The 21,011-nt window shown below is 37.9% G+C and overlaps 1 protein-coding gene across 4 annotated transcripts in view; it reads right to left on the bottom strand.

Moving 5' to 3' along the window:
* Positions 1-21,011, bottom strand: part of NRG4 (neuregulin 4) — a 120,268-nt gene that overhangs the window by 61,481 nt on the left and 37,776 nt on the right. The gene's annotated exons all lie outside the window — the stretch shown is intronic.

The raw sequence follows: 21,011 nt of genomic DNA, 5'->3' as shown, positions 1-21,011 counted from the left end.
GAAGAGAGATTCATTCACAAAACTGGAAAATAGTGCCCAATTCTTGTTTATAATAATTTATTTTTACAGCAACTAGTGAATTGTTTTTTGGGCTCCAAAATCACTGCAGATGGTGACTGCAGCCATGAAATTAAAAGATGCTTACTCCTTGGAAGGAAAGTTATGACCAACCTAGATAGCAAATTCAAAAGCAGAGACATTACTTTGCCAACAAAGGTCTATCTAGTCAAGGCTATGGTTTTTCCTGTGGTCATGTATGGATGTGCGAGTTGGACTATGAAGAAGGCTGAGTGCCAAAGAATCGATGCTTTTGAACTGTGGTGTTGGAGAAGACTCTTGAGAGTCCCTTGGACTGCAAGGAGATCCAACCAGTCCATTCTGAAGGAGATCAGCCCTGGGATTTCTTTGGAAGGAATGATGCTAAGGCTGAAACTCCAGTACTTTGGCCACCTCATGAGAAGAGTTGACTCATTGGAAAAGACTGTGATGCTGGGAGGGATTGGGGGCAGGAGGAGAAGGGGATGACAGAGGATGAGATGGCTGGATGGCATCAATGACTCGATGGATGTGAGTCTGGGTGAACTCCGGGAGTTGGTGATGGACAAGGAGGCCTGGCGTGCTGCGATTCATGGGGTCGCAAAGAGTCAGACATGACTGAGCAACTGAACTGAACTGAGTGAATTGTTTACCTACATAATGATAGTATTAGATCTCAATATTACATTTGTTATTACTACATCTGCTTGTGCTGTCTTGGTAGAAATCAGATAAAATGGTTTTATCAGAATGAAGAATGAACAGGTCCTAGATCAAACCTCAATATTCCCAGTGAAATGTGTTAAAAGAATTGCATCATAAAGATCTATAAATATAAGATTTACACATTTTTTCTTGATGGCCATAATTAGCTCTATATTTTGAATTTCTATTTAACACATATTGGTTGAGATGCTTTGTAAAAAGGATGAGGCAGGTGTAAAATTGAGGAAATTAATTTAATGATATTTTTAAGGCTTCTTTTCATGGCCTTTCCCTCATTTGAGCCCTTCCCACTCTAACACTTTATTAGACAAAGAAAATTTTCTGAGATTTTTAGAAGCACTGGTTTGTTATTAACTTAATGAGAGAAGGAAATGTGTAAACTAAAAAGGGCAAAAAAAAAACAACAATTCAATATATCTCTGTAGAAAATCGCAAATAACTTTTATTGTCAAATCCAATCTATTGTAAACATCTTCCTCACAGAATTTATTATATCTTAGCTTTGATTACTTGGTATTAAATATCCCTATTTTTCAGTGATAAGATTTCCAAATTCTTCTCTATCCTGGTTTTCCTCGTCAACATTTCACTGAGAAATTTTTTTTTCTTTTAGCATTTATTATATTCTAGGACTTATACTGGATGCAGGCAATTCAAAGACAAGTAAGAGGATGCACTTCCTCTAAGGGGCTCATTATTCTATTAGGGAGCAGCATATACAGAAGTCATTTAAGTGCCATAAAGAGTCATAAAGATGTCTAAAACATGTCTGAGTGTGTGAGAATATAATTACTAGCTGATATTTAGGGTAATCCTCAAACTGGTGGCTTAATACAAGAAAAGTGTTTTATTCACAGGCAGCCCTCTCCATCACTTAAATCTACTACCTTGAAAACGTGGCCTCCAAGGTCACTGAGGTAGGACAAAGACAGGCTGGAGTTTTTCAGGAAACAGTTGTCTGGAGCCAGATTTGGAAGTGGCCTGAATCCCTTCCCATAACACTCTGTCCCAGAACTCAATCTCAGGGATCCAACCTATCGACAAGTGGGGCTGGGAAATGTAGAAGACCCCAAAGGTATTTATTGAACACTAACAGGCTCTGCCACAGAGTGTAAATGGAGGCCAGTTAATTCTACTTGGAAAAGCTTTATAGAAAATATAATGCTTGAACTGGGTACCAGATCACTCTATCAGTTTTCCATCATACATGATGAGAAAACCAAGAGAATCAACTGAAAAAATATTATGAACAATAAAAGAATTTAGCAGAATAGCTGGGCCTCCATTCATTCAAAAGATAATTACTGAGCACTTGTTCTAGATCTATGGGAAACATCACTGAATAAAATAAAATAAAATAAAAATTCTTAAATTTTTAAATTAAAAAAACCATGGAGTTTATAATCGATCCTGGGGAGATAGTAAGTAATAAAGTAAACAAGGGCTTTCCTGGTGACTCAGTGATAAAGAATCTGCCTGCCAATGCAAGAGACACAGGTTTGATCCCTGATCTGGGAAGATCTTACATGCCATGGAGTAACTAAGCCTGTGTGCCGCAACTAATCAGCCTGTGCTCTAGAGCCCAGGAGCCGCAACTACTGAGCCCGTGTGCCACAACTAGTGAAGTCCACGCATCCTGGAGCCTCTGCAACAAGAGAAGCCACTGCAATGAAAAGCCCATGCGCCACAAGTAGAGAGTAGCCCCTGCTCGCCACCACCAGAGAAAAGTCCGTGTAGTAATGAAGATCCAGCGCAATCAAAAATAAAATAAATAAAAATTATTTTAAAAATAAATAAAAAATCAGATAGCATGTTAGTGGATCATAAGAGATGTGGATAAAGGAAGAGTGGAAATGGGAGAAGAATAGGTTTCATTATTTAAATAGTGGTCCAGAAGTTGACAGTGAAGAGATACATGATGTGAGGGAGTTAGCCATAAGGATATCTTGAGGAAGAGCATTCTATAACAGAAGGAAAAACCAAGACATTATCTTAAAGTCAGGAACTTTCTTGGCATTGGGGAACACCAAGGATGCCAGTGTGGCTGAAGCAGACTGAACAACAGGAGAGGAATAAGATATGAGGGTAGAAAAATACGACAGCCATTTAAGCCTCTGGTCTTTATGTGAGTGAAATGGAAAGTCATTGAAGAGTTTTAAATATAGGAGTAACATGATATTTATTAAGTTTACGTGTAAAATGATTTATATTTGCAGCAAAACATAAAATCTATAGGAAAAAACTAGAGAAATGTGCAAAATTTATATAAAATGTTTTATAAAACATTTATATTAAATGTTTTATAAAATGTGTCCACTCCTAAAGGACACAAAAGGGAATTTGAATAAGTAAGAAGATATGTATTATTCTTGGATAAAAAGACTCAGCACTATAAAAAAATTTTTTTCCTTACATGAATGTATCAATTTAATGCAATTAATAAAAAAAAAAAAAACTGTCCTTATGTGAATGTATCAATTTAATGCAATTACCCACTCAAAAAATTCCACAGTCTTTCTTTCTGGACAGATAAATTAATTCTAAAAGTTCATATGAAAAAATTAAAAACCAAGGGTGGTTGGGGTGTGGTGATGCAAAACCTAGACTTACTATATATTAAATCTCACTATAAAGATCCAACAATTAAAAGAAGTTGCTACTGGTACATGAACAGGCCAAAGGAAAATGAGAGAAATTCCAGAAAGAATTCAAATACTTACATTTGAAACTTAGTATATAACAAAGCTGGCATTTCAAATCAGTAGAGGAATTCAAGCATTTAATAAATACTTACTGAGTACCTATTATGTTTCAGGCACAATTCCAGCAGTAAACATGAGTAAAAGTTCTTGTCCTTATGAGGATGACATTCTAATGGGAATTGTGACATTAAATCAATAATGTTGAGAGGACTGGGTAGTTATATTGAAGAAGATAAATCTGGACCATATACATACTCTAAGTAGAATAAATTTTTAACTTTTAAAAAAGAACCTGAAACAAACATGAGAAAATTCATTATAACCTTGGAGTAAGAAAGACTTTTCTAAGTATGACTCAAATTTGAAGTTTAAGAAAAAAACAAAAGACTGAAAATTTTGACTGCAGACAAATAAAAGAACTACTGCATGGAAAATTAAACACTGTAGGATAGAGAAAAAGACACATAATAAACTATAAATAATTATTTTAAATTAATATTATACATAAAAGGCTAACCTCCCCAATATAAGACAAGTTCTAGAAATAAAAAGTATCAATAACCCAATTTTTAAAAATAAGCAAATATGTGAACAAACGTTTATCAAAAAAGATAACTAGCATTTAAGCAATGAAAGATGTCTGACTTTACATATAATTAGGAAAATATAAATCAAAAGAACACTGAGATACTATGGTTTTAATCTGTCGTATTTGCAAAAATCCAGAAGTTTGACAACTCTGTTGTAATGGAAACAGTTACTCAAATACATTACTGGCGGGAGTTCAAAATAGTATTATAATCCCCATAGAGAACTATTTGGCGACACCTATTAAAATCACAAAAGTATGTATCTTCAACCCTGAAATCTTACCTCTAGGAATTTACTTTATAGATAAATGATTTCATACGTGTGCAGATTTATACACACAGTTATATACTTCAGCATTGTGTAAGCAGTAACATCCAATGATGAGTTCAAAGAGCTAAAGAATGAAGAGAAAATCAAACCCAAAGAAAGTGCAAAAAAGAAATAACGAGCAGATGTTAGCCAATGCTGCTGCTGCTGCTGCTGCTAAGTCGCTTCAGTTGTGTCTGACTCTGTGCGACCCCATAGACGGCAGCCCACCAGGCTCCCCCGTCCCTGGGATTCTCCAGGCAAGAACACTGGAGTGGGTTGCCATTTACTTGTGCTTAAATTTTTCATAACATCTTTGGGCAAGAGGAGTTTGATTTTCCAATTTCAAATGTGAGTCAAAGAAGTGAGGCAAATAATCCACAAGCATACAGCTTGTATGGGCAAAGACAGTCTCACAGCTATGCTGAAGTCTAGACCCTGTGTTCTTAAACAAAACTCAACACTGTCTGCTACGAAAATATGTTGTTACATTGTTGTTGTTATGTAGTCGCTAAGTCCTGTCCAATTCTTTTGCAACCCCAAGGACTGTATCCCACCAGGCTCCTCTGTCCATGGGATTTCCCAGGCAAGAACATATACTCTATGACTGTTCATTCCAGGCCCAGAAAGTTACCCTAAGAAAAAAACTGAAACGAGAACTTCACTCCATATATACAGAGCTGCTTATCCATTCCACAAATATTTGTTGATTGTTCACTATGTGTCAGGAAATATCCTTAAGTAATTTATAAGAAATAAATGCAGGCACTAACCTGGCAGAGGTGACAGGCAAGTGTCCCATTCCCAGGGCTTCTCCCTAGGTCCTGCCAGAACCAGTAGTCATGTGGAGCCCTCTCCCCAGGGGGGAGACTGTCAGGCTCTGTTGGCCAGAGGGGAATGCGTTTCAAACCTCACAGGTCTGAAACAACAGCAAGGCAGCTGAAGAGACAATAAAGATCCAGGGCAAAGTTAAACAATAAGGTTCATCTCCTACACAAGGCCTTCACACTCCTTCAAAATTGGGAGAGAGAGCTATCTTGCCTAATACATAGAAACAAATACAGAGTCAAGCAAAATGAGGAAACAGAGGAATATGTTCCAAATGAAAGAATAAGCTGAATTCCAGGAAAACAAAAAACAAAAAAACCTAAGTGAAATGGCATTTAAGTGAAAAGTCACTTAATGGCCTAAGTGAAAAGTCATTTACCTACTAAACAGTTAAAAGTAATAGTTATAAAGACACCAAACTTGGAAGAAGAAAGGATAAACACAGAGATAACTTCAACAAAGAAATAGAAAATATAAGAAAGTACCAAAGAGAAGTCAGAGAGCTGAAGAATACAATAAATGAACTAAAAAAATACACTGCTGCTGCTGCGTCACTTCAGTCTTGTCAGACTCTGTGCGACCCCAAAGACGGCAGCCCACCAGGCTCCCCTGTCCCTGGGATTCTCCAGGCAAGAACACTGGAGTGGGTTGCCATTTCCTTCTCCAATGCATGAAAGTGAAAAGTGGAAGTGAAGTCACTCAGTGGTGTTCGACTCTTCCCGACCCCATGGACTGCAGCCTACCAGGCTCCTCCACCCATGGGATTTTCCAGACAAGAGTACTGGAGTGGGGTGCCATTGCCTTCTCCGAAAAAAAATACACTAGAGGGGTTCAACAGCAGACTAGATGAAGGAGAAAGAATCAGTGTTCTAGGGTATAGGACACTCTGTGCTGCTGCTGCTGCTAAGTCGCTTCAGTCGTATCCGACTCTGTGCGACCCCATAGATGGCAGCCCACCAGGCTTCTCCGCCCATGGGATTCTCCAGGCAAGAACACTGGAGTGGGATGCCATTTCCTTCTTCAATGCATGAAAGTGGAAAGTGAAAGTGAAGTCGCCCAGTCGTGTCCAACTCTTAGCGACCCCATGGACTGCAGCCTACCAGGCTCCTCCATCCATGGGATTTTCCAGGCAACAGAACTCACCAAAACAGAGCAGGGAAAAAAAAAAAAAAAAAGATTTTAAAAAGAGAAGACAGCTTAAAGGACCAATGGGACAGCATCAAATATAATAAAATTTACATTACAGGGGTCTCAGAAGGAGAAGAGCAAGAGAAAAAGGGGCAGAAAGCTTATTCAAAGAAACAATGACTGAAACTTCCCTAACTTAAGGACACAGACATTCACGCATATGAATGTCAAATCATTATGCTATACATCTGAAATGAATGGAATGTTGCATGTCAACCATGCTATGCTATGCTATGCTAAGTCACTTCAGTCGTGTCCAACTCTGTGCGACCCCATAGACGGCAGCCCACCAGGCTCCCCCATCCCTGGGATTCTCCAGGCAAGAACACTGGAGTGGGTTGACATTTCCTTCTTCAATGCATGAAAGTGAAAAGTGAAAGTGAAGTCACTCAGTCATGTCCGACTCTTAGCGACCCCATGGATTGCAGCCTAACAAGGCTCCTCCGTCCATGGGATTTTCCAAACAAGAGTACTGGAGTGGGGTGCCACTGCCTTCTCCAATGTCAACCATACTTCATTAGAAATGGCATCAAGAGATAAGGCAATTAAAAAAAAGCATTTATGAGATAATGTTAAATGGAAAAAGTTGACTACTATCTTTGATTTATCCTACATAAAAACAACTGGTCATGAGGCTCAGGCTAAGGGCTGAACTGATATGAAGTTATGTGATTTGGGATGGGGACTGAGGTAAATTACTAATTTAAAAGTTTCACTGGAAAAAAAAATCAATGAAATAGGAAACAAAAATGCAATTGAGAAAAATCAACAAAGCTTAAAACTGGTGTTAAAACAATAGTAAATAAACCTCTAGGAAAAAAAGAAAAAACACAAAACATTTATATCAGAAATTAAAAGGTGACCATCACTATAGATACAGACTTTTCAGATGTTTAAAAGGTAATAAGAGAATAACATTGCATAGGAACCTGGAATGTTAGGTCCATGAATCAAGGTGAATTCATGGACAGGAGATGGCAAGAGTGAACATTGACATTTTCGGAATCAGTGAACTAAAATGGATGGGAATGGGTGGATTTAATTCAGATGACCACTATATCTACTACTGTGGACAAGAATCCCTTAGAAGAAATGGTGAAGCCCTTTATAGTCAACAAAAGAGTCTGAAATGCAGTACTTGGTTGCAATCTCAAAAATGACAGAAATGATCTGTATTGGTTTCCAAGGCAAACCATTCCACATCACAGTATTCCAAGTCTATGCCCCAACCACTGATGCTGAAGAAAATGAAGCTGAATGATTCTATGAAGACCTACAAGACCTTCTAGAACTAACACCAACAAAGATGCCCTTTTCATCATAGAGGACTGGAATGCAAAAGTAGGAAGTCAAGAGATACCTAGAGTAAGAGTCTTGTTTGGCCTTGGAGCACAAAATAAAGCAGGGCAAAAGCTAACAGAATTTTGGCAGGAGAATGCATTGATGCATTGGTCATAGCAAATACCCTCTTCCAACAACACAAGAGGCGACTCTACACATGGACATCTCCAGGTGGTCAATACCAAAATCAAACTGATTACAGTCTTTGCAGCCAAAGATGGAAAAGCTCTATACAGTTAGCAAAAACAAGACCGGGAACTGACTGTGGCTCAGATCATGAACTCTTTATTATAAAATTCAGGCTCAAACTGAAGAAAGTAGGGAAAACCACTAGGCCATTCATACGACCTAAATCAAATCTCTTATGATTATACAGTAGAGGTGACGACTAGATTCAAGGGATTAGATCCGATAAGAGTGCCTGAAGAACTATGGACAGAGGTTTGTAACATTGTACAGGACGTGGTGACCAACACCATCCTCAAGAAAAAGAAATGCAGAGAGGCAAAGCGGTTGTCTGAGGAGGCCTTACAAATAGCTGAGAAAAGAAGAGAAGTGAAAGGTAAAGTAGAAAGGGAAAGATAAACCCAATTGAATGCAGAGTTCCAGAGAATAGAAAGGAGAAATAAGAAATCCTTTTTAAGTGAACAATGCAAAGAAACAGAGGAAAACAACAGAATGGGAAAGACCAGAGATCTCTTTAAGAAAATTGGAGATACAAAGGGAACATTTCATGCAAAGAGGGCACAATAAAGGACAAAAATAGCAAGGACTTAACAGAACAGAGAGATTAAGAAGAGGCGGCAGGAATACACAGAACTGTACAAAAAAGCTCTTAATGACCCAGATAACCACAGTGGTGTGATCACTCACCTAGAGCCAGACATCCTGGAGTGTGAGGTCAAGTGGGCCTTAGGAAATGTGGCTATGGACAAAGTTAGTGGAGCTGATGGAATTCCAGCTGAGCTAATTAAAATCCTAAAAGATGATGCTGTTAAAGTGCTGTACTCAATATGCAAGCAAATTTGGAAAACTCAGCAGTGGCCTCAGGACTGGAAAAGGTCAGCTTTTATTCCAATACCAAAGAAAGGCAATGCCAAAGAATGCTCAAACTACTGCACAATTGCACTCATTTCATGTGCTAGCAAGATTATGCTCAAACTCTTTCAGGCTAGGCTTCAGCCCTATGTGAACCAAGAACTTCCAGATGTATAAGCTGGATTTAGAAAAGGCAGAGGAAACAGAGATCAAATTGCCAACATCCGTTGGATCATAGAAAAAGCAAGGGAATTCTAAAAAAACATCTTCTGTTTCATTGACTACGCTAAAGCCTTTTACTGTATGGATCACAACAAACTATGGAATATTTCTGAAGAGATGGGAATACCAGACCACCTTACCTGCCTCCTGAGAAATCTGTATGCAGGTCAAGAAGCAATAGTTAGAACTGGACATGGAAAAAAGGACTGGTTCAAAATTGGGAAAGGAGTATGTCAAGGCTATATACTGTCACCCTGCTTATTTAACTTATATGCAGAGTACATCATGCAAAATGCTGGGCTAGATGACTTCACAAGCTGGAATCAATATTGCCAGGAGAAATGATCAACAACCTCAGATATGCAGATGATACCACCCTAATGGCAGAAAGCAAAGAGGAACTAAAGAGCCTTTGATGAAGGTGAAAAAGGAGAGTGAAAAAGCTGGCTTAAAACTCAACATTCAAAAAATGAAGATCATGGGATTCGATCCCATCACTTCATGGCAAACAGATGGGAAAAAAGTAGAAACTGTCAGATTTCATTTTTGGGCTCCAAAATCACTATGGATGGTGACTGCAGCCACAAAATTAAAAGATACTTGCTCCTTGGAAGAAAAGCTAAGAGCAACTTAGTGCATTAAAAAGCAGAGACATCACTTTGCTGACAGTCTGTATAGTCAAAGCTATGGTTTTTCCAGTGGTCATGTATGGATGTGAGAGTTGGACCATAAAGGAGGCTGAGCACCAAAGAATTGATGATTTTGAACTGTGGTGTTGGAGAAGACTCTTGAGAGTGCCTTGGACAGCAAGGAGATCAAAGCAGTCAATCCTAAAGGAAATCAACCCTGAATATTCATTGGAAGGACTGATGCTGAAGCTGAAGCTCCGATACTTTGGCCACCTGATGTGAAGAACTGACTCATTGGAAAAGACCCTGATGCTGGGAAAGATTGAGGGCAAGAGGAAAAGGGCATAACACATACACACTTTTGAACTGTGCTGGAGAAGACTCTTGAGAGTCCTTTGGACTGCAAGGAGTTCACACCAGTCAATTCTTGACTACTCACTGGAAGCACTGACGCTGAAGCTGAAGCTCCAATACTTTGGCCATGTGATGCCAAGAGCCAACTCATTGAAAAAGACTGATGCTGGGAACGATTGAAGGCAAAAGAAGAAGGAAGTGGCAGAGGGTGAAATTGTTAGATAGCATCACTGACTCAGTGGACATGAATTTGAGCAAATTCTGGAAGTTAGTGAAGGACAGAGAAGCCTGGCATTCTACAGTCCATAGGGTCACAAACAGTTGGACCCAATTTAGCAACTGAACAACAACAACAATATATACATTACTATATAGAAAATGCTGGGCAGTGCTTAGTCGCTCAGTTGTGTCTGACTCTGCAACCCCATGGACTGTAGTCTGCCTGACTCCTCAGTCCATGGGGATTCTCCAGGCAAGAATACTGGAGTGGGTTACCATGCCTTCCTCTGGGGCATCTTCCTGACCCAGGGATCGAACTCACGTCTCCCACATCGCAGGCAGATTCTTTACCAGCTGAGCTACCAGGGAAGCCCAAGAATACTGGAGTGGGTAGCCTATCCCTTCTCCAGGGGATCTTCCCACCCCAGGAATCAAACCGGGATCTCCTGCTCTGCAGGCAGATTCTTTACCAGCTGAGCTACCAGGGAAGCCCATATATAAAATAAATAAATATTAATAATGGCCTACTATATAGCACAGGGGCCTCCCAGGTGGCTCAGTGGGTAAAGAATCTGCCTGCAATGCAAGAGATGCAAGAGACTCTGGTTCGAACCTTGAGTCGGGAAGATTCCCTTGAAGAGGGCACAGCAACGCACTCCAGTATCCTTGCCTACAGAATCTCATGTACAGAGAGCCTCATGGGTTACAGTCCATAGGGTCACAAAGAGTAGGACACAACTGAAGTGACTGAGCGTGCATATAGAGCCCAACGGAACTCTACTCAGTACTATGTAATGACCCATGTGGGAAATGAGTCTAAAAAAGTGGGGAAATATATATAATTGATTCACTGTGCTGTACAACAGAAAGTAACACAACATTGTAAATTAACTATACTCCAATTAAAAAAAAATAGGGTTTCCCTTGTGGCTCAGTTGGTAAAGAAACCGCCCACAGTACAGGAGACCTGGGTTCAATCCCTGGGTCTGGAAGATCCCCTAGAGAAGGAAAAGGCAACCTATTCCAGTATTCTTGCCTGGGGGGTTACAGTCCATGTGGTTGCAAGAGTTAGACAAGACTTAGTGACTATACCACCATCCATTAAAAAAATAACAATATTGAGCCACTGAATCAAAAAATAGTATATGTGACTCCAAACACATGCACACTGACACATCTGAAGCACAAGTTCCAAAACAATACTTACACTCATTATGTACTATTTATTCTAATATTTTTTTCTGTTCTTTTCATTAATTTTAAGACATGTCAATGAAAATAAACAGAATGTAGGATGGAAAAATAAAACTCAATCATTCCAGTAAAGACAGAAAAGGTGAAGTTCAACTAACTGTATGTGTTTATAGACACACACTGGAAAATTGAAAGAAAAATGTATACGAGTCAAGTACCAAAACAGGAAGGCTAGTATAACACACTAATGTCAGTTAAATAGATTTTAAGACAAAAAATATTAGTGATGACGAAGGTCACTATATCATGATAAAAAAGGACACTTCATCAGAAGACCTGGAAGAGAAAATGGCAACCTACTCTAGTATTCTTGCCTGGAAAATCCCATGGACAGAGGAGCCTGGCAGGCTGCAGTCCATGGGGTCGCAAAGAGTTGGACATGACTACACACACACACACACACACACACACCCCAGAAGACATAACCATTCTAAATTAATATATGCTTAATAACACTGCCTGAAATACATTCAGCAAAAATTAACAGAAATCATGGTATTAAAGATCCAAAATTAGTGAGAAATTTGGACATAATCCTTTCAGTTCAGTTCAGTCGCTCAGTTGTGTCCAATTCTTTGCGACCCCATGAATCGCAGCATACCAGGCCTCCCTGTCCCCTTTAATTACTGATAAATCATGAAGATAAAATTATTAAGGATATGAGAGATTTGAACAGCACATTATAACAAGCCTGATCTAAAGTGTATACATAAATCTCGACATCTGTCAATTAAAGAATCCACAATCTTCTTTTGCAGACACAGACCATTTAAAATTCTGTACATGAATCAGGCTCCAGAGCAAATCTCAACACTAACAAACTCATACCATGTAGTCCTCAACTTTAAAATATTAGCTTAAAAAAGGAAGATCACTGTGCTAAATAAGCAAATAAAGAAACTACATAAGAAAAACCAGAGGATGCTGGTTTGAAAGTCCAAATAAGAAGAAAAAAAAAAAAGAGAGAGAGACAGAAGAAAAATTTGGCAAAACTAATACAGTTATGTAAAGTTTAAAAATAAAATAAAATTAAAAAAAATAAAATAAAATATGGAAGGTTAAAAAAAAAAAAGAAAGAGTAAATTAAATTTGTAAAGCCTATTTGTTTATTGCCATTGTAGTATTTCTAAGTATTTTATTAATTTACTTATATATTTCACACAATAAAAATATACTGACCACTGATTCAGAGATGAATCAACAATTATTTAAACTGTCATCTACCATGGGCAAGGCAATTTCCTAAATGGTAAGAATGATGGGGGATATTTATTGTAGAATAAAGAAAGTGAGTACATATGTGATACAAAATATAAGGCAATAAATTCCACACATTTCTCTGTACAGAGAGGAGCAGATTAATTTTGATTTGTGATGAGGTGAGTGATTAGGAAGGAAGCAACCTTGAAATATAAGTAGGATTTGAATATGCACATGCATTTGTACTCGGTCGCAAGTCAAGTTCCACACTTTGTGACTCTATGAACTGTAGTCTGCCAGGCTCCTCTGTCCATGGGACTTCCCAGGCAAGTATTCTGGAGTGAGATGCCAGCAGACAGGAAGAAAAGGAAGGGTGAGAAAATGCAAAATGTGTCTAACATAAATAGTAAATTGTTCTAGGTAGAACTCAGACCAAGGAAGAATAGAAGATCACAAAGGTGGTTTGGGGGCAAACAGTAGATGTTTCTAAAAGCTATGGCAAAAGGTGAAACTTCATTGTATCTGTGGCAGATGGGTAGGTATGAAGGTTGTCACTGAAGTTTTATTTTAGCAGAAGCAGTGATGAGAATTAGGGTCCAAGAAAATTGGCTAGGAAACCATTTCTATAGACAAATCAGGGATTAAGAAGGTATGAGCTTCTTAATGATTGTAAGAATGATTACAATGATTGTAAGAACACAGAGGGCTAGAAAGATGAAAGACCTACAGCAAAGGCAGAATTTTGACCTGACAACCAGACAAGGCTTCAATGACAGTTAAAGATGAATCAGTGAATAACAAGGTGGTCGGATTGTCAGAAATAGGGAATGCAGGAAACAGAATGAGTTGGGATGGGAAATGAGTTTGCCTTTACATATAGGCAATATAGCCTATAGGACTGTATCAGAAAAATGGTCCTAAAATTATTAGAAGGCAATTATTTTTACAAAATATGATTTTAAACTTACCTGCCATTCAGTTTCACTGAACCCTTAGTCACTATATTTCTTCCTTTTTTCTCAAGGTCCCTTTTGTTCCTCCTGACTTCACCTTCTTCCAGTATGTTTAATAACTCCAGGATATACCTTGTACACTGTGCAGCAAGTGCTAATCTCAAAGAATCTCCTGTGATCACGCAACATGGTGACCTTGCTTCCTTCCTAGCCATTATGAATCGTGGGGCATGGTTTCAACTTCTCCTCAATTACTACCACTATTAAAGTCTGAAATTAGGAAGAAATCAGATAGATTCTTAAGCCTGGCATGAGTTCCCAGCAAAGCAGCCCATTCTCTTTCATTAGTCACTCTTTGAAAATAAACTAAAAATGCATCTACATAAAATGCAAAAGTAGAGTGACAACCTAAGTGCTATGGGCTAAACAGCTGTGTCCCCCCCAAAAATATGTTGAATTTCATAACCCCAATATAATAGTATTAGGAGGTAGAGGCTTTGGGAGGTGATTAAGTCATGAGGATGGAAACCCTCATGAATGGGATTAGCAACCTTATAAAAGAAGCTCTAGTGAACTCTCTCTTCCTGCCATGCATGGCATAATCTTCCATAATTTTCTGAATATGTTTTATAACCCTTTAAAAAGCAAAAAAATAAACTTAAGTCAAGGGTCAAACAAAAAACAATCTGGCCTGTGGTTTGTAATTTGCTTACACCTAGAGGAAGGTCCTCCTCATTCTATCATATGTTGTCTCTGCAGTCTGATAGCTGGCTCCTTACCAGCTCTTCCTGACAATAAATCTGCCAGTTAAAAGCTCTACCCAGGTACATCTGCAAACCAGGAAGCAGCCAGGCTGGCACCCTGATCTCAGACTTCTGGCCTTTAGAACTATGAGAAATAAATTTTTGTTTTTCATAAGCCACTCAGTCTATGGTATTTTGCTATAGTAGCCTGAACTAAAACACTAGATTTCTTCCCATTTCAATAACTTTCCATATTTCAATACTCTTTAACTCTTTCTTTCCACTTACTCAGTGCAATATAACAGACAGTATACAGTCAATTTTTCATTTTCTCCTTATTTTTCTATTTCCTTAGGTCTCCTCTCCACCTTTTCTCTAAGGTTTTTCTGAGAATGAAACATGGAAATGTAAATAAAGAATATGGTCAAATTAAGACCAATAACTGGAAGTAGGAGGCTTAAGTCCAATCCCTGACTCCAGGGAACTCCTGACTCCAAGGAACATTAATTGACAGGAGCTCATCAAACGCCTCCATACCGACACTGAAACCAAGCACCACACAAGGGCCAACAAGTTCCAGGGAAAGACATAACAAGCAAATTCTCCAGCAACAAAGGAACACAGCCCTGAGCTTCAAGATACAGGCTACCCAAAGTCACCCCAAAACCATAGACATCTCATAACTCATTACTGGACATTTCATTACACTCCAGAGAGAAGAAATACAGCTCCACCCACCAGAACATCGACACAAGCTTCCCTAACCAGGAAACCTTGACAAGCCACCTGTACAAACCCACACACAGCGAGGAAACGCCACAATAAAGAGAACTCCACAAACTGCCAGAATACAGAAAGGACACCCCAAACTCAGCAATTTAAACAAGATGAAGAGACAGAGGAATAGCCAGCAGATAAAGGAACAGGATAAATGCCCACCAAACCAAACAAAAGAGGAAGAGATAGGGAATCTACCTGATAAAGAATTCCGAATAATGATAGTGAAATTGATCCAAAATCTTGAAATTAAAATGGAATCACAGATAAATAGCCTGGAGGCAAGGATTGAGAAGATGCAAGAAAGGTTTAACAAGGACTTAGAAGAAATAAAAAAGAGTCAATATATAATGAATAATGCAATAAGTGAAATTAAAAACACTCTGGAGGCAACAAATAGTAGAATAACAGAGGCAGAAGATAGGATTAGTGAATTAGAAGATAGAATGGTAGAAATAAATGAATCAGAGAGGATAAAAGAAAAACGAATTAAAAGAAATGAGGACAATCTCAGAGACCTCCAGGACAATATTAAACGCTACAACATTCGAATCATAGGGGTCCCAGAAGAAGAAGACAGAAAGAAAGACCATGAGAAAATGCTTGAGGAGATAATAGTTGAAAACTTCCCTAAAATGGGGAAGGAAATAATCACCCAAGTCCAAGAAACCCAGAGAGTCCCAAACAGGATAAACCCAAGGCGAAACACCCCAAGACACATAGTAATCAAATTAACAAAGATCAAACACAAAGAACAAATATTAAAAGCAGCAAGGGAAAAACAACAAATAACACACAAGGGAATTCCCATAAGAATAACAGCTGATCTTTCAATAGAAACTCTTCAAGCCAGGAGGGAATGGCAAGACATACTTAAAATGATGAAAGAAAATAACCTACAGCCCAGATTATTGTACCCAGCAAGGATCTCATTCAAGTATGAAGGAGAAATCAAAAGCTTTTCAGACAAGCAAAAGCTGAGAGAATTCTGCACCACCAAACCAGCTCTCCAACAAATACTAAAGGATATTCTCTAGACAGGAAACACAAAAATTGTGTATAAATTCGAACCCAAAACAATAAAGTAAATGGCAACGGGGTCATACTTATCAGTAATTACCTTAAACGTAAATGGGTTGAATGCCCCAACCAAAAGACAAAGACTGGCTGAATGGATACAAAAACAAGACCCCTGCATATGTTGTCTACAAGAGACCCACCTCAAAACAGGGGACACATACAGACTGAAAGTGAAGGGCTGGAAAAAGATTTTCCATGCAAATAGGGACCAAAAGAAAGCAGGAGTAGCAATACTCATATCAGATAAAATAGACTTTAAAACAAAGACTGTGAAAAGAGACAAAGATGGTCACTACATAATGATCAAAGGATCAATCCAAGAAGAAGATATAACAATTATAAATATATATGCACCCAACACGGGAGCACCGCAGTATGTAAGACAAATGCTAACAAGTATGAAAGAAGAAATTAACAATAACACAATAATAGTGGGAGACTTTAATACCCCACTCACACCTATGGATAGATCAACTAAACAGAAAATTAACAAGGAAACACAAACTTTAAACGATACAATAGACCAGTTAGACCTAATTGATATCTATAGGACATTTCATCCCAAAACAATGAATTTCACCTTCTTCTCAAGCGCACATGGAACCTTCTCCAGGATAGATCACATCCTGGGCCATAAAGCTAGCCTTGGTAAATTCAAAAAAATAGAAATCATTCCAAGCATCTTTTCTGACCACAATGCAGTAAGATTAGATCTCAATTACAGGAGAAAAACTATTAAAAAATCCAACATATGGAGGCTGAACAACATGCTGCTGAATAACCAACAAATCACAGAAGAAATCAAAAAAGCAATCAAAATTTGCATAGAAACGAATGAAAATGAAAACACAACAACCCAAAACCTGAGGGACACGGTAAAAGCAGTCCTAAGGGGAAAGTTCATAGCAATACAGGCACACCTCAAGAAACAAGAAAAAAGTCAAATAAATAACCTAACTCTACACCTAAAGCAACTAGAAAAGGAAGAAATGAAGAACCCCAGGGTTAGTAGAAGGAAAGAAATCTTAAAAATTAGAGCAGAAATAAATGCAAAAGAAACAAAAGAGACCATAGCAAAAATCAACAAAACCAAAAGCTGGTTCTTTGAAAGGATAAATAAAATTGACAAACCATTAGCCAGACTCATCAAGAAACAAAGGGAGAAAAATCAAATCAATAAAATTAGAAATGAAAATGGAGAGATCACAACAGACAACACAGAGATACAAAGGATCATAAGAGACTACTATCAACAATTATATGCCAATAAAATGGACAACGAGGAAAAAATGGACAAATTCTTAGAAAAGTACAACTTTCCAAAACTCAATCAGGAAGAAATAGAAAATCTTAACAGACCCATCACAAGCACGGAAATTGAAACTGTAATCAAAAATCTTCCAGCAAACAAAAGCCCAGGTCCAGACGGCTTCACAGCTGAATTCTACCAAAAATTTAGAGAAGAGCTAACACCTATCCTGCTCAAACTCTTCCAGAAAATTGCAGAGGATGGTAAACTTCCAAACTCATTCTATGAGGCCACCATCACCCTAATACCAAAACCTGACAAAGATCCCACAAAAAAAGAAAACTACAGGCCAATATCACTGATGAACATAGATGCAAAAATCCTTAACAAAATTCTAGCAATCAGAATCCAACAACACATTAAAAAGATCATACACCATGACCAAGTGGGCTTTATCCCAGGGATGCAAGGATTCTTCAATATCCGCAAATCAATCAATGTAATACACCACATTAACAAATTGAAAAATAAAAACCATATGATTATCTCAATAGATGCAGAGAAAGCCTTTGACAAAATTCAACATCCATTTATGATAAAAACTCTCCAGAAAGCAGGAATAGAAGGAACATACCTCAACATAATCAAAGCTATATATGACAAACCCACAGCAAACATTATCCTCAATGGTGAAAAATTGAAAGCATTTCCTCTAAAGTCAGGAACAAGACAAGGGTGCCTACTTTCACCATTACTATTCAACATAGTTTTGGAAGTTTTGGCCACAGCAATCAGAGCAGAAAAAGAAATAAAAGGAATCCAAATTGGAAAAGAAGAAGTAAAGCTCTCACTGTTTGCAGATGACATGATCCTCTACATAGAAAACCCTAAAGACTCCACCAGAAAATTACTAGAACTAATCAATGACTATAGTAAAGTTGCAGGATATAAAATCAACACACAGAAATCCCTTGCATTCCTATACACTAATAATGAGAAAACAGAAAGAGAAATTAAGGAAACAATTCCATTCACCATTGCAACGGAAAGAATAAAATACTTAGGAATATATCTACCTAAAGAAACTAAAGACCTATATATAGAAAACTATAAAACACTGGTGAAAGAAATCAAAGAGGACACTAACAGATGGAGAAATATACCATGTTCATGGATTGGAAGAATCAATGTAGTGAAAATGAGTATACTACCCAAAGCAATCTATAGATTCAATGCAATCCCTATCAAGCTACCAACAACATTCTTCACAGAGCTAGAACAAATAATTTCACAATTTGTATGGAAAAACAAAAAACCTCGAATAGCCAAAGCGATCTTGAGAAAGAAGAATGGAACGGGAGGAATCAACCTACCTGACTTCAGGCTCTACTACAAAGCCACAGTTATCAAGACAGTATGGTACTGGCACAAAGACAGAAACATAGATCAATGGAACAAAATAGAAAGCCCAGAGATAAATCCACGCACATATGGACACCTTATCTTCGACAAAGGAGGCAAGAATATACAATGGATTAAAGACAATCTCTTTAACAAGTGGTGCTGGGAACTCTGGTCAACCACTTGTAAAAGAATGAAACTAGAACACTTTCTAACACCATACACAAAAATAAACTCAAAATGGATTAAAGATCTAAACGTAAGACCAGAAACTATAAAACTCCTAGAGGAAAACATAGGCAAAACACTCTCTGACATACATCACAGCAGGATCCTCTATGACCCACCTCCCAGAATATTGGAAATAAAAGCAAAAATAAACAAATGGGACCTAATTAAACTTAAAAGCTTCTGCACATCAAAGGAAACTATTAGCAAGGTGAAAAGACAGCCTTCAGAATGGGAGAAGATAATAGCAAATGAAGCAACTGACAAACAACTAATCTCGAGAATATACAAGCAACTCCTACAGCTCAACTCCAGAAAAATAAATGACCCAATCAAAAAATGGGCCAAAGAACTAAATAGACATTTCTCCAAAGAAGACATACAGATGGCTAACAAACACATGAAAAGATGCTCAACATCACTCATTATCAGAGAAATGCAAATCAAAACCACTATGAGGTACCATTTCACACCAGTCAGAATGGCTGCAATCCAAAAGTCTACAAGTAATAAATGCTGGAGAGGGTGTGGAGAAAAGGGAACCCTCTTACACTGTTGGTGGGAATGCAAACTAGTACAGCCACTATGGAGAACAGTATGGAGATTCCTTAAAAAACTGGAAATAGACATGCCTTATGATCCAGCAATCCCACTGCTGGGCATACACACTGAGAAAACCAGAAGGGAAAGAGACACGAGTACCCCAGTGTTCATCGCAGCACTGTTTATAATAGCCAGGACATGGAAGCAACCTAGATGTCCATCAGCAGATGAATGGATAAGCAAGCTGTGGTACATATACACAATGGAGTATTATTCAGCCATTAAAAAGAATACATTTGAATCAGCTCTAATGAGGTGGATGAAACTGGAGCCTATTATACAGAGTGAAGTAAGCCAGAAAGAAAAACACCAATACAGTATACTAATGCATATATATGGAATTTAGAAAGATGGTAACAATAACCCTGTGTACGAGACAGCAAAAGAGACACTGATGTATAGAACAGTCTTATGGACTCTGTGGGAGAGGGAGAGGGTGGGAAGATTTGGGAGAATGGCATTGAAACATGTAAAATATCATGTATGAAATGAGTTGCCAGTCCAGGTTCGATGCACGATACTGGATGCTTGGGGCTGGTGCACTGGGACGACCCAGAGGGATGGAATGGGGAGGGAGGAGGGAGGAGGGTTCAGGATGGGGAACACATGTAAACCTGTGGCGGATTCATTTTGATATTTGGCAAATCTAATACAGTTATGTAAAGTTTAAAAATAAAATAAAATTTAAAAAAAAAAATTTAAAAAAAAAAAAAAAAAAAAAAGAATATGGTCAGTAAAGAAATTTGAGGGGATAATGGAAATATTCCATATTTCGTTGTGGTGGTGGTTTCACAGGTATAAACATTAGTCAAAATTCATCAGTTATGCACTTACATGGATGTTTATCATACATAAATTATATTTCAGTAAATAGATTTAAAATGTAATCTAATGTAAAGCATCTGGAGGGTGAGAAATAATTGCTAATCTGTTCCTTTATCCCCTTATTTTTTCACCTAAGAGGAAGAAAATATCTATTTTTAAAAATAGTCACTATTCCTTCCATGAAAACTTCTAAAAACTTCCTGAGATAATTATAAGGTTATTTCTCTGTCTCTCCTCCTCCACACTAAATCCCAACAATCTTCTCTTTTTCTGAAAATTTCACTTTCCTATTCCTTTATTTAATATGGTCTTAAATCTAGATTCTATCTCTCTCATTTCAGTTAAATAACAAAAACAGAGTAATTGACACACATGCTACAAAATATCTTTGGATGTCAGCTCTGCTAAAACCTATGAACACTGCTGGTAGTACCATGTTGTTAGTTCACATATTAAAAGAGGTTTATTGTAACCCCCTTTAATCCTATTCAACTTAACTCACATGAAGTCAGCTATAC

Source organism: Bubalus bubalis, chromosome 20 (genome assembly GCF_019923935.1).
Source record: "Bubalus bubalis isolate 160015118507 breed Murrah chromosome 20, NDDB_SH_1, whole genome shotgun sequence".
NCBI classification, from domain to species: domain Eukaryota; kingdom Metazoa; phylum Chordata; class Mammalia; order Artiodactyla; family Bovidae; genus Bubalus; species Bubalus bubalis.
This window is presented reverse-complemented; position numbering and strand designations above follow the sequence as displayed.